The following is an 18,514-nucleotide window of genomic DNA, read 5'->3' as shown; positions in this document are numbered from 1 at the left end:
ATGCTCTTGCGAGGGTCATGTGGACTTGATGGGCTGAATGGCTTGCTTCCTCACTATAGGGATTGTATGAATTCCCAATTGCCCCAAGCACTGAATTCCGCCTTGAGTACATGGCTGCAAAGGAGACCTCAAGGCATTCCACATCGACATGGCACAGGAATAATGACCAATTCCAACCAGACTGGTCCACTTTCCAGCCCCAGCCAGGATTTTGCTGCATGAGGATGTGTGTATATAAGTAAAGACGTTTTACCACAATTGTGCGTGCTCTTAGCGGGACCTGCAGTATTGTGCACAGTCTGGCCCCCTAACCTAACGGAGGATGTACTTGTAACAGAGGCCGCACAGCGGAAATTCATCAGTTTAGTCCCTGGGATGGTGACACGTTCCTATCAGGAGAGTTTAAGGTAGCTTAGGCCTGTATTCTCTGGAGCTCATCAATGAGAAGGCAATTTCATTGAAGCAGACAAAATTCTGACAGGGCTCGACATGGGGTAGATTCAAGAAAGATGGTTCCTCTTTGCTGGGCAGTGGAGGGGGTGACACATCAGGGATACAAACTCAAGGTAACAAGCAGGGTATTTAGGACTCAGATGAGGTGTCAGTTCTTCACTGAGAGTGGTGGATACTTTGAATTCAGCACCACTTAAGGTAATAATCTATTTCTGTATATTAAATGCATTAATTTTTTTTGTGGTACATGTTTCATCCATCTCCTCAACACAAACTGATGGCATTTAAGGAAGCCAGCCACTTGGAATAAACAGCATTCAGGCCTTCAAACCCAACCTCATTTATATTAAAAAAAAGTGTCTGTAGCCAATCAGCTCTATTGAGCTTGCCTTCCGCCATTCTGTCAATGGCTTGATAGAAGGCAAAAGTAGTTGCTGACCACTCTAAGCAATCGATCTTTTTCAACCGGTTTATAACAGAAGCAGAGGTATAAGACGCTGAAAACTCCCCAGAGTTTTTCTACACAAACACGAGCATGTGCGCGTACACACACACACTCAAAGAGACAGAGAACACAGGCAGAGCGACTGAGACATAAATGCACAGAGATATACAGGTGGAGAGAGACCACACCTATGTACAGGCATAGGTACATACACGGAACCATATGTGGGAGACACATGCATGCAGAAAGAGATAGAAACACATAGAGAGAGAGAGACACAGAGACAGAGAGAGAGATACACACATGCTGAAAGTCAGGCACAGATACATGGACACACACATTCACACACACACACACGCAGCAGTTAATGGTTCTATAAGTGAAAGTCTGTAAGATTACAGGGACACGTTTAAAAAAAAAGGATTTACTACGTCCGAGAGCAATCTCTACTGGCAACTGATGCAGGTTCCCGCTTCATATGGCCCAGACACAGCAGCTATAATCTAGAACAGTCAAAATGGCAATGACCCAAATTCCACTTTTTTTTAAGGTTACAAAACCACCCAGTGAAAGTCCAGAGCTCGGTGTTTTAAAGTTTTATTACTGGACCCTTTAGTACTCAGCAGTTATCCTTGACAATTATATATGCAAAAGAAAAAAATCTCATGATTACAAACCTGACGAGGACACTGAACACACAAGCTGAACAGTAAATTTTTCTGTTTCTCAAATGCTACAACATTCGTTTACTCTGACTCAGCTAGTACAAACCTGCCGACACTGCAGACAGGTTAACTGTGCGATGCAATGCCACACAGACACACATATATATATATATACACACACACCTTCCAAAATGGCTCTGCAAATACACCCTTCACCGCCTCGATCCAGGAGCTGGTATCTAAAGTTCCCTCGCCGGCAACACTCCACTTGCTGGCTCACCGCTTCCCCATGTTTAAAACACACAATTGCAGGGGTCAAAGTTACTGGCATCCTTTCCTTACCTTCCTCTTCAAAGTTTGAAGAATGGGCTTCTCCAAATGCCAACAGATCTACCAAGGAAACTACTCGTATTTTCCTCCCTCTCTCTCGACTCTGTCCTGGCAGTCCTCTAAGTAATTTGACTAGACCAGTTCCCCACCTCTGAAAGTATGACTGCTACACCCACGCCTCAGGGTCGCGTCCATAAAGCTCAGAGAAGTGTTTTTAACCCTCTGTGGGGTCCTTACGGGTAACCAAGGCAGCATTTCCCCCACTGGCAAAAAAAAAGACATGAAAACCATATATTCCTTTCCTCTTTAATTCGGAAGAGTCAGGTTGCTACAGCAGGCAGTTGCGACTTACAACTCAGCTCCCGCCTACTCAGTGACCTATTTATATCCAAACTTTTAATAGAGGTTTTGATACCAATAATGATGAGGAAGTTGTAGCTGAAATTGTGGACACAATAATTGCAGAAGTCGAAACTGATAGAGCAGAGACTGAGCCGATCGTGGGTGGAGGGGAGTTGCAAATTTGACAACATTCACTGCAGACAGTGACAAGTCAAGCTTTCGCTCTCAAGCCTCAGGCTGTCAGTGTCCCAGGTAGAAGGTCTGTTTATTAGACCCTCACCATCACTTCTCCACTGACTTGCCTCTGTGGGCTGTTCAATTGTCTCCAGTTCTCACCATGCCCTCAGCAAGCCTGCCAACATCCTGCCCCTTCCTCCAAACTCTCACAGCTGCCAAACCCCATTCCTCCAGCCCCATCCCCAGCATGCATATACATAATCTCTTCCTTGTGCACCAGCTGTGGACTTTTGACCAAGGACTGGATGGTGCAGGCACAACCACATAGTTGCCCCTGTTGCCTTGGAACCTGTCATTAAAAACCCCAATGGGTTCACAAGTCGTGGAAAGGAAATCTGCCATCCATACCCATTCTCGGCCCACATACGACTCCAGGCCCGTAGCAATGATTCTGAACGCTGTCTGAATTGCCTGAAGTCACTCAGCCAAGGGCAACTAGTAATGGGCAACAAATGGCAGCTTCACCAACAGTGCCCAGAACAGAATATTATCAAGGATATTATTAAGCTGGAGAGGGTTCAGAGGAGATTTACTACAACTTTGCTGGTAGTAGAGGGCTTGATTTATAAGCAGATGCTAAATAGGCTGGGATATTTTCCACGGGAGTGTAGGAGGTGGAGGGTGGCCTTACAGAGGTTTATAAAATCATGACAGATGTAGAGAAGATAAACGATAGACGCCTTTTCCCCAGGAAGAGGGATTTCAAGACTGGGGGCATCTTTTTAAAGTGATAGGAAAAAGATTTAGAAAAGACATGAGGGACAACTGTTTTCTTCACACAGAGCATGGTTTGCATGTGGAATGAACTTCCAGAGGAAGTGGTGGATGTGGAAACAGTTGCAATGTACAAAAAGATATTTGTATAAGTACATGAATAAGAAATGTTTGGAGCGGGTATGGGTGAAGTGCAGGCAGATGGGACTACTTTAGTTTGGCATCATGGTCGGCATGGCCTGGTTGGACCAAAGGGTCTGTTTCTGTGCTGGATGGCTCTAATAAAGAAAAAGACATGAGCCTAAATTTTATAAAGAAAAAAATACTTCCGTGCATAAAATAGAAAGACTTCAAATCAGATCCATTCTCCCATTTCTCATTTTCTGCTTCATTCTGCAATGGGATGTGGGCTAGTTATTGTTATTCCTAACTGTTTGGGGTTGACTCTTAATTTTGCTCTAAAAAAGGGCCTGAGCCAGACACTCAGTTCAAGAGGCAGTTAGGAAGGGAAACAGCTAATGCTGTCCTTGCTAATGACGCCCACATCCCATGAAAATGGTCCTTTTCCAAAGGGTCTCAATTTTATCGACAGATTGTGTATCCAAACCAGAAGCAGTGACTGGAACAGCCATCGGCTGGGGCAGAAGCTCAGAGTCCCTGATTTGAGGTGCGAATCAGCAAAACCACAGAAGAGATTCAGGCAAGTGGAACAAACGGCGGAGGTGCCCAGGGACAGAAAGCTCTGACACAGCAGCATCTCCAGAGGATGAAGAGACAGTAAAATAAAATGACACCACGCTGCTAAAAATTTACGCACAAGGAGTAATACAGATAATAGGAACTGCAGATGCTGCAGAATCTGAGATAACAAGGTGTAGAGCTGGATGAATGCAGCACGCCAAGCAGCAGAAAATTTTCTGAAGAAGAGTTTGGGCCCGAAACATCAGCTTTCCTGCTACTAAGATGATGCTTGGCCTGCTGTGTTCATCCAGCTCTATACCTTGTTATCACACAAGAAGTAACTTATGTTTCTACAGCATTGCACATTGACTTGCTAGACTCCAAAATCATTATTCTTAAAGTTGCAATATCTGCAACATGACAATAAACAGAGGACTTGTTGCAAAGATACTGCTTGCAAGATAAATATTAATACCAGGAAACCCAGGAGAATTCCTTACAGTCTCACTGTTCTTCCTACAGCAACTGTGGGATCTTGCACAACAGCTCGACAGGATAACATCTCATCTGGAAGACAGCAACTTCAAAAGTGTAGCACCCTCACGGCACCGACCATCCGGCAGGGCGGCGCTGCCTCGGCACCGACCCTCCGAACATCAGCTTCAACTGTGTGTTCAAATCTCAAATCTTGTAACTCTGACTTGGAGATGAGAGTGTGGCCAGAACCCTGGAAGCTGATCTGTGCTAATGCTCCGATGATCTAACTCCCCTCCTCCTGGACCCACTTCTACATAATTAAATAGAGTGGTTAGGCAGGCAATAATGTCTAACTGGATGTTTAAAAAAAAGACACAAGATGCAGGAGCAGAATTAGGTCATTCAGCTCAGCAAGTCTGCTCTGTTATTCACAAAGACCATGGCTGAAGTGATCATCCTCAAATCCACTTCACTGTTTTTCCCCACACGCCGTGATTCCCTTCCTGATTAAAAATCTATCTACCTCAGCCTTGAACATACTTAATGACCCAGCCTTTAAAGTCCTCAGCGGGAAAGGAGCCAATAGATTCAGCATCCTCTAACAGAAGAAATTCCTCATCTCGGTCTTAAATTTGTAACCCCTTGTTTTGAGATAATGCTCTCTAGTCCTCTCTCCCATGAGGGGAAAGAATCTTTCTGCATCTACCCTTTCAAGATCCTTAAGAATGCAGTTTATTTCAACAGATCGACCATTGAGTATAGACGTTGGGACGTCATGCTTCAGTTGTACAGGACACTGGTGAAGCCAAGTTTGGAATACTGTGTATAGTTTTGATTGCCTTGTTATAAGGAGTATTTTATTCAATTTGAGGGGTCAGAAAAGATTCATAAAGGACGTCGCCAGGACTGGAGGGTTTCAGTTATAATGAGAGGCTGGGGACCCAGGTTCGATTCCAGCTGCAGCTGACTGTCTGTGTGGAGTTTGCACGTTCTCCCCATGTCTGCGTGGGTTTCAAAGATGCCTAGGTTAGGTGGATTGGCCATCCTCAATTGCCCATAGTGTTTAGGGATGTGTAGATTAGGTGAGTTACGGATATGGATATGGATCTGGGTAGGATGCTCCAAAGATCAGTGTGGACTTGTTGGGCCAAAGGGCCTGTTTCCACACTGTAGGGATGCTATGATTCTATGATTCTTTTTTCACTGGAATGGAGGTGGTTGAGGGGTGACCTTATGTAAGCTTGTGAAATCATGAAGGGTATGGATAAGGTGATAGGCAAACATCTTTTTTCTAAGGGTATGGGATTTCATGACTACAGGACATACTTTTAAGGTGAGAGCAGAAAGATTTAAAAGAGAGCTCAGGGCAAAATTTTCACAGAGGACGATGCGTGTACGGAATGAGCTGCAAAGGAAGCGGTAGATGCAGGTAATTACAACATTTAAAAGGCATTTGGACAAGTACACGACAGAAAAGATTTAGAGGGATATGGCCAAATGCAGGCAAGATTTAGAGGGATATGGGCAAAATGCAGGAAAGTGGGATTAGTTTAGTTTGGGAAATTGCTCAGCATGGCCAACAGGGTCTGTTTCTGTGTCTTCTTCTTCTTCCAAGTGCGTCGCCTCATAAAGCAGTCCCACCATACCTGGGTATCAGCCTGACTAACCTTCTCTGGACTGCCCCCAATACTGATATATCTTCCTTTGATAAGGGGGCCAAAGCTATTACCAACCAATCCCAGACACTGAGAAGGTCTTACAACAGAGACTTGGTTTTTCAATAGTGACCTTAACTTTAAACCATTGCAAGATCTAATAATACAAAATTAAACTTTGAATGTAGCAAGAATTGCTCTGTGAAGATTAATTCTTTCCCAGATCCATTTCCTCTCCCTAACTCTGAACTGGTCAAGATCCTGATTTGTGTTTCTTGATTCACGGTGTAAGAGGAAGAGGCGGGGAGAGAATATTGTAGAAATTTTTTAAAAAACGGCTGAAACCTCAATAGCACATCCACTAATTACTTTTAAGCCCTTATCTCTCACACTTGGGCCTCTATGCCACATTAACATGCGAAATTCCACCCTGGAGGGAAGGTGCAGTGGACATTGTGCAGACAGAGTGGTGGTGTGGTAATGTTATTACACTAGTAGTTTGGAGTAAAAACAAAGTTGCTGGAAAAGCTTAGCAGGTCTGGCAACATCTGTGAAGGAAAAAACAGTTAATGTTTCAGGTCCAGTGACCCTTCCTCAGAACTATTCTGGGACTGCTTTATGAGTCAACGCACTTGGAAGAAGAAGACACGTAGAGTCATACAGCACAGAAACAGACCCTGTTGGCCATGCTGAGGAATTCTATTGGACCCGAAACATTAACTCTGTTTTTTCCTTCACAGATGCTGCCAGATCTTCTGAGCTTTTCCAGCAACTTCTGTTCTAGTTCCTGATTTACAGCATCTCAAGTTCTTTCGGATTTTGTGTAGTAACTTGGAGTTCCAGGCTAATCCTCTAAAGACATAGATTCAAACGCCATTATGATGTCCTGGTGGAAATCAAATTCACTGAATAAAATCTGGAATTGGAAACAAGTGTTGGCGATGGTGACGATGACAATGACAACCTGTCAGACAGTAGTTAAAGCCCATTGGGTTCACTAATGGGGAAGGAAATCTGCTGTCCTCACAAGGTCTGGGCCTACACATGACTCCAGGCTCATAACTTAACTATCCTCTGAAGTGGCCCCACTGTTCCACTCTGTCATGTCAAACAATGAAACGCTAAAGGTCTAAATCAGAGGACAACCAGATTGGGCCATCAGGCACTGGTCAGTCCCAGGGCCTACTGATACTTCGTGGGCCACAGCGACTACAGAAAGCAGATCACCACCACCTTCTCATGGGGCAATTCACGGTGGGCAACAAATGCTGGCCTTGCCAGCACTGTGTACATCCTATAGAAGAACAAGGACCGTCAGGTTGCAAAGGGGTGGCTGCTTGAGAAGTGAAGGGTGGGAAGTGCATCATCGAAGAAGCTCCCTGTTGTGTCAGCTTGGGAAGACTGAGACTCTCAGCAAAAGAGGAAGGTACAACGACAAGGAAAAGAGGAGACAGAGGCTGCTGTAGGCACACTGAAGTTAAAGAAGGTACTGGGATCAATCATGGTACTACAAGTTACTCTGCTTCCGGTCACTGACCAGCGACATCAGTTGAAGTGAAAGTTTGTGCCTTGGTGACGAAGATAGCCAATAACAGAATTCAGCTTAACTGGGAGAATGAATCAGATGTGTCTGATTCCCCAGCCATGTTGTAATTCCATGGTTCTGTGGCACAAGGTTCTGAGTTTAAGTTCAGACTCTAGGGAGCTGAGCATCAAGAACAACCCTCCAGTGCCAGCACCGAGGGAGTGGTATGCTGCTGGAGGAGCCTCTATACATCACCAGCATCCTGAGGCCAATATAATCACTGCACACGCAACATCACAGAGACAGATCATACACTGCTGTTTGTAGGAGCTTGCTGTGTGCAAATTGGCTGTCCATTTTCTTGCAGTACAAGAGCACTGCCACTGTAAAATGTTTCCACTGGTTGCGAAGCACAGCGAGGAATCCATCTAGTGTTCATGGGAAATGTAAATGTAAATCAATTTGGGCAAAACAGTGGCTCAGTGGTTAGCACTGCTGTCTCACAATGACAAGACCTAGGATCAATTCCAGCCTTAGGCAACTGTCTGTGTGGAGTTTGCAGGTTCTCCCAGTGTCTGTGGGTTTCCTCTGGTACACTAGTTTCCTCCCACAGTCCAAAGATGTTCAGGTTAAGATGGATTGGCTGTGCTAAATTGCCCACAGTGTGCAGGCTAGATGGATCACCCATGGGAAACGCGAGGATACACAGATAGGATGGAAAACTTGAAATGGGTCTGCACAAGATGCTCTTTGGAGGGTCGATACAGACTCGATTGGCCGAATGGGCTCTTTCCTGCACAGTAGGGATTCTATGATTCTAAATCCATCATTTTTCTTTCTGCACAGCCAGCTGTGGCTAATCACAGACCGATGCCTCTCAGGCAGGAGGGGCAACACAATGGCGGTACCTCAAGCCTGGCTGATCCTACTCAGCATTTCCACGAGCAGCAGTACGGTATATTCAAATCGGTATGACACGACTACAGTGACTACACTTCATCAAGTATTTCATTGGCTATAACCCGCTTTGCCACGTTGTGAGGAGCTGCACCAATCCAATTTGGCTCTCTCTGTTTGGAAGGATTATATTCGTTGATGACATTCAAATTCATTTCTTTTTTCACAACTGCGATGTAATTTGCTATACAAATGGTTAAAGTGATCGATCAATGCATTAAAGCTCAACACCACTTCCTCATACTATGTGAGTATTATAATGGGTTGCGTCATGCACCAACACAGCAATAACTTGCAAGTACAGAGGAAGCTTAAAAAAATTACACAAGGACCAGCAATTAGCCTGTTCAGCTTCTTCCATCGGGGAGTTTTTAAAAAAATTTTCTAACTGTTAAAATGAAGGGAAAATACACACACATATATACACACACCTTCACAGGGGCCCCTCTGTCTAAAGATACTGCCCAACCCTTCATAGGAAAGCAATACATTTGGGGAGAGACATCGCCAGCTGACTTTCCACCTAGTAATTATCAAAATCCCGTGGTTTTGCTTCAGATTATACTGGGAGCTTACTTTAAGGTTCAGTTTGTCCCTGAACAGCACCGACCAGTTGTGTGTGGTTGGTGAGTCAGCCATTTTAAGTTAACCTTAATAACCAGTTCTGGGAGCCCAGCTTCCCACCATCGCCACCCCCTACCTTCCCTGCGCCCCTCGCGCTTTAAATCTGGATTTCAAAAGACCTTCTGGATTTTAAAAGAAACAAATATGGTGCATTTCCGCCCCTTGACAGTCTCTAAAGGCTGCGGGTGCACGCACACATACAGACGCACAAAGAGTGACTTGATGGGCACTGCTGCATGTGCTGGCCATTTGGCACAAAGAACTCGCAAGCCAGGACAAGTCGAATGGTTGGCAGGAACAGGAGGAGGCCATCGAGCTACATGAGTCAGCTAGTTAGGCCATTCACCCCATCACCGTACCAACCTGGAACTCAACTACGTGCTTCAATCCATATCTCTTAATACAATTATCTCACAAAAATCAATCCATTCCCGGGTCCCCGCCCTGCTAAAATGTTGGTTTTTAAAATTCCAGTTCCACCCCACCCACCCGCTAGCCCCGGCAGCATTCCTTTCAGAGGTGAAATGGGGAGTTCCAGATTTCAGTGTGAGGAAGTGCTTCCTGACACCATGTTGAAGGCCTCAGCTTGAGTTTGAAGGTTCTGCCCTCAACAGATCATTTCCATTCCAAAATTATAGAAACAATATTCCAAATTTAAGGGAATACAAGCCCAGTCTGTGTAATCAAGCCTCAGAATTTAACCCTTTCATCCCCAAGATCTGGTAAATTTGCATCACACCCAGCCCGAGGCTGATATACCACATCCAAGGTGCGGAGGTAGTTACTTTCGAAGGGCACTGACCATCATAGGTGAAACTGAGGCATCAAGCTAATACTTCATTAGACTCGCTAAGTTTAAGGGCATTTAAATGGTCATTGGATAAACATAGTGGAATACTATGGAATAGTGTAGGTTAAATGGGCTTCAGTTTGGTTTCACAGGTCGGCGCAACATTGAGGGCTGAAGGGCCTGTACTGCGCTGTAATGTTCTACAGTCTATGTTCATTGTCCAGTACAACTTGGACATTCCACTGTACAGTTCAGTTGTATCTCAATAGGTGATGTCAGAGGGTCAACGTTGAGAGAATGCCACGCTTCCATTGCTCAGTGCTGTGGGATTTACCTTTGCGATTCATTGTTTGAAGAGGCACGGTTGGGCTATTCCACGAGGCATTTAGAAGTCAACCATGTCAATACGGGCCGGGCATCACATGTAGGCTCAGACTTGGTAAGGGCAGCAGATTTCCTTCACTGAAGGACAGTGAGTCAGACGGGTCTTTGACACTATCACCAAGTTCAGCTCTTTAATCAAGTTCAGTTAAATTCCCCCAGTTGCCATGGTGGGACTTGAGCACATGTCTCGGGATCAACACTGAATTTTCTTATTTAGGGACATGTCAAAGCTTTGCATCTTGCACTCATCAGGACAGACACAAGACGGCCAAATTTCAGAGGCGGCAACAATATGTACAATCCAATAGAGGGGTTCCCTGGTGCATTCTATGTGGCAACACCTGATTGGCTGGCAAGTTAACTCTAGTCAATTCTCATGCAGTATGAATGGTTGCTTCCTCAGAGATTTGGCATTTTTACAATTTTATCCTGATTGTCAGATGGAAAGATTCAATGACATGTCTTGTTTTTCAGCAAGACTCACATCCTGCACCACTGTGCAGGTGTCTGTTTCTCTTTGAAAGCATTCTTTCATCCCTGGAGCAAGAGAGTTTTGATTTGATATATTACTGTCATGAGGACTAAGGTCCGGTGAAAAGTGTCACCTGACGTGCTTTAGAAGGAAAATGAATAAGCGAATGCAGGGATCATAAGATGTAGGAGCAGGATTAGGCCATTCAGCCCAGAAGGTCAGTTCTGCCATTCGATCATGACTGATGTAATTCACAATCTACTCTGGTTTCTCCCTGTAATCTTTGATCCCCTTTCTAATTAAAAATCTGTCTATCTCGGTCTTTAATAGACTCAATGACTCAGGGTTCACAAATTGATCCATTAACTAATTGTAAGACAGATGTTAATGTGTTATATTCACCCTATCACAAGTCCACTTCCCTTGCTCATCTATAAACATCTGTAGCAACTGCCACAACCTCGGGGTTTACATGAAGCACTTTATAAGGGTGGAACCGCATTGGAGTCAGTTCAGAGAAGTTTCACTAGATTGTTAGGGGGTCAGCGCCTAAGGGCCGGCACACTATTGGACAGTCAGCGCCGAGACAGTTCCACTGAGGGGATCATGGCTAGGGTGCCCATACCACAGGCAGCAGACACAGCCTCAGTGCATCACTGCACCTGGAGTGTCAGCATAGATTTATGTGCTCAAGCATTTGGATTGTGAAGTGAACCATCAACCTCCTAATTCTGAGGCGAGAGTTCCACCAGTAGGGCCTGGCCTGGTTGTGAAGCACAGGAGAGGCCACCTGGGCTATTTGATCAAAGGTCCTGGTCAATCACGTATTCACGGCTTATGAAACACCTACCTATGTAACAAGCACGAAGTGTCATGCACAAGGCAAAGGAGAGGATGGGCACCACTAGTGGAAGGTTATTCTTCTGCACTAGTGCATCAGAAATCACACTGGACAAGTGCAGGCCTGTGATAACATTTAAGCTAGCTGCAATATGACAACCCAGGACACATAACAGGATAACTTGTATGTTGGAAACCAAGGTCTGAGAGACAGAGGCAGAGACAGAGGGAGAAATTTGCTCATTTCATCAAACATGCCTAGGAACTCAGGCGTATGATGAACCACTCTCCTGAAACACCACCACCGCTCAAGTTGCTCAAGTCTGCCTGTCAGAGAGTGAGCACTGAGGTACGACACCATGCTGCTGAACAAAGTCTTTTCTTCCTTCCTTTTCCATTCGTGGGACATGGGTGTTGTCAGCTGGCCAGCATTTACTGCTTTTGAGAAGATGCTTCTTTCATCGGACATAGGTACTGCTGGCATTTGTGGCCGCCTTTCCTAACTGCCCCTGGACATGAGCATTTCATTCAGGCCATTTCAGAGGGCTGCTAAAAGTCACGTGTAGGCCTAGCATGGGTAAGGACAGCAGATTTCCTTCCCCTAAGTGAATCTGATGGGTTTTTACAACAATTGGCTGTCACAGTCACCATCATTGAGACTGGATTTCAATTCCAGATTTGATTCATTGAATTTAAATTCCCACCGGAGCCATAGTAGGATTGAGCCCGTGTCCCCGTAGGGGTACCCTCTGGATTGCTAGTTTAGCAACATTACCATTTTGCCACCAGATTCCCTGCCAACCCTGTCCGCCACCAATACAACTTGCAGAGCTTAGGTGACTAGCTGAAATTTCAAAAGGAGTACCGGCAACATTTAAGTAGCGCCTCCTTGTGACCACAGAGTAGTCCCAAAGGGCTGTTCAGCACAAAAGGACTAGTTCCCTTCACTGGTGAGCAGTCCACATACCTCTGTTGTGCCTCTGCCTGGCCTTTCCTGCTTCAAGCTGCAAATCTGTGCTTTTAACCTCCCACCGATCATGACAGGAAGTGAAGGACAGAATGGGAATCATTGCTGCGCCTGTCTCTCTCTGCATCTATGTGTAGGAAGCGGCCATTGACTAATCAACAAAAATAGGAAGCAATGCTCCAAAACACCCTTTAAATTCAGCAGCAAATATCAAAAATAGAACTTCACCATCAGAAATCGCAACATTTCAGAGCTGTACTGGTCATTTTGATAGAGCGAGGGAATTGTTCTGACCTGGGATGCGCTGCCTGTAAAGGGCTGTAGAAACATTTCTAACACGAGCTTTCAAAAGGGGGTTTGTAGAGACACTTGAAGGAAGCTTCATGGGGGAAAGAACAGGGTAAGGTGGGAATAATTGAATGAGCTAGCACAAATTGGGCAGGGGGAGCAAGGGGCTTTTCTCCATGCCTGTTTTATTCCCTGAACTTCTCACCAAGTTGCAATTTGCATCAGCACTGTCAAACACTGCAGACAGGGTGTGAAGGAACCTGCTAAACTCCTGCAGCTGTCTCAGCACAATGCAAGAGTTCTCCCCGCATTCATTGAGGCCCCTCATCTTCCACCAGGGCCCTGTGAACACACAGCAGGATCAGATTTGAGCTGCAAGTACAACTTGATCCTGTGGCACCATTTTATCATTTAATAGGGCAGTACCAGTCTTCCTCCCAGCCAATCAAAACAAATTGATTGAGTTGTTTTGAATTTTCAAATCTTTCCATGTCCTCATCCCCCTACCTATCTCTCTTAGTTCCACCAGCCCCTACACCCCCTCCCTATCTCTATCTCTTAGCACCTCCGGCCCCTACACCCCCTCCCTACCTCTGACACCTCCTCCAAAACCCTACACCTCATCCTATCTCTGTCATCTCCTCCAGTCCCTACATCCCCTCCCTATCTCTGTCACCTACTCCGGCCCCGTACACCCCCTCCCTATCTCTGTCATCTCCTCCAGCCCCCTACACCCTCTGCCTATCTCTCTTCATTCCAACAGCCCCTACGCCCCCTCCCTACCTCTGTCACCTCCTCCAGTCCCTACACCCCATCCCTATCTTGGTCACCTCCTCCAAAACCCTACATCCCCTATCGTCCATTCAGTACAATCTTGATGGATCCACTATTTCAATGCCGTATTCCCACTTCTCTGCACACCTGGATGCCTCTAATATCTAAAACTAAAGTATCAATCCCTTTCTCTAATATATTCAATTACCCATCCTCCTCAGACTTCCATGGTACAGACCACCCTCTGTGTGAAAAAAAATGTTTCCTCATCACACTATATTCTGTATCTTGAGACTGTGACCCTTGGTTCTAGATTTCTCAACCAGGGAAAATATTCTCCCTGCATCCAGTCTGTCCAATCCTGTTGGAATTTTACACATTTCAATCAGATCCTCTCTCATTCTTCTAAACTCTAGTGAATACAGGTCCAGTCAAACCAATTTCTCCTCGAAGGACAGTCCTGCCATTCCTGGTATCGGCCTAACGGCCCCTTGCCGTACGCTCTCGATGGCAAGTATATTTTCTCTTGGATAGGGACAGCAAAACATCACGCAATAATCCAGTTGTGGACTCACCGAGGCTCAGTATAACTGCTGAGAAACATCCTACTTCTGAACTCAAATCCTCTTATCTATAATACTTAAAGTGCAGCATTAAACACAACATGGAACTGCCTGGCTTTGCTAGGCAGTTCTGCAAACCTCCACCATCCCTCCATACAGGTATCAACCCAGATTTCTCGGCTCCAATCTCTGGCAGAGGACTTGTTCTGACTCAGAAGTTAGGGCATGAACTCTGCAGCTTCATGGTCATCTGTTTTTGGAAGAAAAAAAAGCAGCAATTGGACAACCACGTGTGTAATAATCCCTTTTCACAGAATCACACAGCACAGGAGGAGACAATTCAGCCCCATCGAGCTACTGAATCAGATCGCAGCCGATCCACATATTAATGCCACTTCCCCACTTTGGCTCTGCAACCTCAAATCCGCTTCATCTCTGCACAAAAGCCCACACGTTGCACAGATGTGAACATCAACCTTGGCCTCTACTCTCTATGGCTTTGGGCAGCCAGCAAGCAGACGTGGCGGGCATGCGTCAAGTTCTGACACAACACGTTCCTCTAGTCTCCAGTAAAGCTGGAAAGTCTGGGTGGCGGGGGTGGGGGGGGAGGAAGGCACACGTATACACACACACACACACACACACACACACACACACACACACACACACACACACACACACACACAATCCCTAAGCAAGTGCCTCTCCCTCACTCACCCAGGACATTACAGTGCCAAACTGCCAACACAACATAACAGAGGCTTGTGACCACAAAACGCCTTGCCCCAAAGCAGATATTTGGTTTTTAAAAAAAGACATTTAAAACTCAGGAACAAAAAAAATGCAAAAACACAATTGAACAGACGGCGTATTTAGTTCTTCAAAGCATTGTAATTATTGAAGCTTGTGCTTGACTGTTCAATCCTTAAATTTTCCACTTCAAGCGATGATTATATCATGAGAAAAGCACCCAGTTCCACTCATTCTTTTGTTTCACCTCCAGCACACCCTGTCCATGGATGCACCCACTGGCCCATTAAACATGCCATACCTGGTTATACTGTGCCCTTTCAGACTTGCAGCCTAGACTCGTAAACATCCATTCTCTTCCTCCATCCGCCCTATCCCCTGTTAGCACGCACATACCCACCCACTTAAACACCAGCTCCAGTTTCAGCAGCCTGCAATCTCTCAGGCCTCGTCTGAATCCATGCACCCACCCTCTCTCACACTGGCAAGTGATGTCAAGTTCGCTTGTTGCAGCACAGGCTCTGCAGTTGGATTCAGTGCTCCCAGATGACAGCGTAGCCCTGCACCCGGATGATAGCATAATCCTGCTCCTGATCGTGGTCCAGCGATCAGATGGTGACAAGATGGAGACAGGATAGATCGGTCTTCATAGCTCATCTGTCCACTCTGCCATGTAACGAGTGGCCCTGCGTACTTTTCATAAAAAGTTTCTTATTAAAACTACAGTCAATCTTTTCAGAGAAAGGTGAGCAAAGAAAAGTCTCACGGCACATCAAAAGACAATACCTTCAATCTGCTCCCTTACCCTCCTGCCCAAATACCCTTCCTTTAGACTCCTAACTCTCCCACTGAAGACCCTTCCTATAGACCCCTGACCACACAATGACCCTTCCTCTAGTACCTTGACCGTCGCAAAGACCCTCCCTCTAGATCCTGACCGTCTCTCTATAACCAACTTTTTCTCTGGCCCCTTAACCCTCCCATCGAAGACCCATCTTCTAGACTCTACCCTCCCATTGCAGACCCTCCTTCTAGACTCCAACCCTCCAATCGAAGACAATCCCTCCAGACCCTAACCTTCACATCCAAGACCCTCCCTCTAGACCCCTAATGCTCCCATTGAATCCTGTTCAGAGGGTTGTGCATCCAGGGATGATAACATTTGGGTGGGTCAGTAGACTAAGAAAGAGAAGGGATGGTCAACGAACATAAATAATCTATCACTCGAATGAAAGAATAGGAAGACTGGGCAGTCTCGGGGTCACCATTCCTCCCTCGGCCGAGACCAGCAAAACACAAAGTGCAGTGATTGCTGTGGGTGGGACCTTGCTATCCACTGAGGGCCTTCCAATGACCTCAAACTCTCAACACAGCAGTGTACACTCAGTGCTGACCCGCCAACTGTGTGCAGCTCCCTCTGACAGTGCAGTGCTCCCTTTTGCACTGGCGTTGGGAATGGAAATCTGGATTTTTACACTTGAGGCTTGGCACAGAACTGGAACCATACTACTGAGTGTTAAGAGAGCAATGCAACTTACCCACTGATGGTAGAACTGCACAACAAACCATCAGTGGCTTGTTTGGTATCGCAAGTCAATTATACAGAATGCAACAGCAGGAAGGTGGTGTTAGGCCTTTTAAATGATAGACTTTACTGAAGCAGCTAGGATTTGAGAGTCACTGAATTCACACCCACAAGCTGACGGGTGAACCCCATGAACTAATGCACATGAATTTTAGTCTGTTCTCACTTTTCATAATCGTTCACAGGCTATGGGCTTCACTAAAATTTGTTGCCCATCCTTCATTATCCCTTAACCACAGTGTCTTGCTCAGGGTATTTCAGAAGTCAGTTAAGAGTCAACCCCACCATGTGTACATCCAGATAGGGTAAGGATAGCTGGTTTTCATCCCCAATGGGCGGCACAGTGGCTCAGTGGTTAGCACTGCTACCTCACAGCGCTAGGGACCCAGGTTCGATTCCACCCTCAGGTGAGCTGTCTGTGCGGAGTCTGCACATTCTCCCCGTGTCTGCGCTGGTTTCCACCAGGTGCTCTGGTTTCCTCCCACAGTCCAAAGACTAAGTGGACTGGCCATGCTAAATTGCTCGTAGTGTTCAGGGATGTGTAGATTAGGTGGGTTATAGGGGGATGGGTCTGGGTGGGACGCTCTGAGAGTCAGTGTGGATTTGTTGAGCCAAAGGACCTGTTTCCACACTGTAGGGATTTAATAGATTAGTGAATGAGATGAGTTTTTACAACAAGCAATGTTGGCTATCACAGTCATCACCACAGAGATTAGGCTCCAATTCCAGATCTTACTCCATATGGTGGTACAGTTTCAAGAGGCACGACAGACTCCCACCTGTTCCTCAAACCCTACCGAAGATGATAAGAGATTCCAGTTACCAGGGGTCACAGTCTAAGGAGATGCTGAATAGACTGGGGCTACTTTCCCTGCAGCATCGAAGGTTGAAGGGAGGCCTCAGAGCATTTTATAAAATCATAAGGGGCTTTGATGGGATAAACAGACATGGTCATTTTCCCCAGGGAAGGGGAATCCAAAACTGGAGGGCACAGGTTTAAGATTTGAGAGGAAAGATTTAAAGGGGACCTAGGGGGGCAACATTTTCACACGGGTAGGTGTTGTGTGTATGGAATGAGCTGCCAGAGGAAGTGATCAGGGCTTGTACAATTACAACATATAAAAGGTATCTGGATGTATATGAATAGGAAGGATTTAGAGGGATGTGGGCCAAATGCTGGCAAATAGGACTAGATTAATTTAGGATGTCTGGTCAGCATGGACAAGTTGGACCGAAGGGTCTGTTTCAGTGCTGTATAATTCCTTGTTACAGGGTGGGTCATTTAGGACTGAGATGAGGAAAGTCGTCTTCACCTAGATAGTGTTCCTGCACACTGTTATAAAGTAAACGCCCAACACTCATCCTCTTCTGACGAAATCAAAGGAGACTTAAAAAAAACATGCCGTTGACCTTTTCAGAAGATAATTTCTCGTGCGAAGTCTCTCAAACAAAAAAATTAGGGAGAATCCCTCCCTGGTACCTGCTTTGCATACTGTGTGAGCAGTGTACACAATTCCACAAACCCCCAAAAACAACCAGCACTCAGTGGATCAAGTCACTCAGTCATCAAGGTTACTCTCCCCTTTGACTAACACCTACCCGTGTGAAGAAAGCATTGCTGAAAAGGAAAATAACAAGAGGCTGAAGGATGGGCAAGGCCTTTGCCTCAGTAGAGCAAAACGGGAGGGAAGTTCCCTCTAGTGACTGAAAGCAATGACCCTGCCTCTCTTCAACACTTCAGCACACCACCTTGTTTCCTGGCCAACATCTCTGTCTTAGGCTTGCTGCAGTGCTCCAGCGAAGCTCAACACAAATTGGAAGAACAGTACCTCATTTTCTGCTTGAGAACTCTACAGGCTACAATTTTAGGGCTTCAAGCACCTTACTCCAACCCCCACACACCAGGCCTTGTTATCGTACGATTTGCTATTACACCATTATAACAATATAGCAACCCATTGTTAGCCACCAACAGTCCCTATTAGTAGCTATTCAC

The 18,514-nt window shown here is 45.7% G+C and overlaps 1 protein-coding gene across 8 annotated transcripts in view; it reads right to left on the bottom strand.

The window, feature by feature from the left end:
* Nucleotides 1-18,514, bottom strand: part of LOC125449782 (zinc finger and BTB domain-containing protein 7B-like) — an 85,090-nt gene that overhangs the window by 39,978 nt on the left and 26,598 nt on the right. Inside the window, exon 1 of one of the 8 annotated variants that reach the window (XM_059643031.1) lies at nt 4,368-4,440. The exons of 6 other annotated variants lie outside the window; for them this stretch is intronic. The gene's annotated coding sequence lies outside the window, so the exon portion shown is untranslated. Of the gene's footprint in view, nt 1-1,905; nt 2,229-4,367; nt 4,441-18,514 lie in introns of those variants that run through there. One more of the 8 variants, XM_048525680.2, reaches the window with a different exon arrangement.

The sequence above is a fragment of the Stegostoma tigrinum genome, chromosome 47 (assembly GCF_030684315.1).
Source record: "Stegostoma tigrinum isolate sSteTig4 chromosome 47, sSteTig4.hap1, whole genome shotgun sequence".
Taxonomy (NCBI): domain Eukaryota; kingdom Metazoa; phylum Chordata; class Chondrichthyes; order Orectolobiformes; family Stegostomatidae; genus Stegostoma; species Stegostoma tigrinum.
Note: the sequence above shows the minus strand (reverse complement) of the source record. Positions and strands in the feature narration are given on the sequence as shown.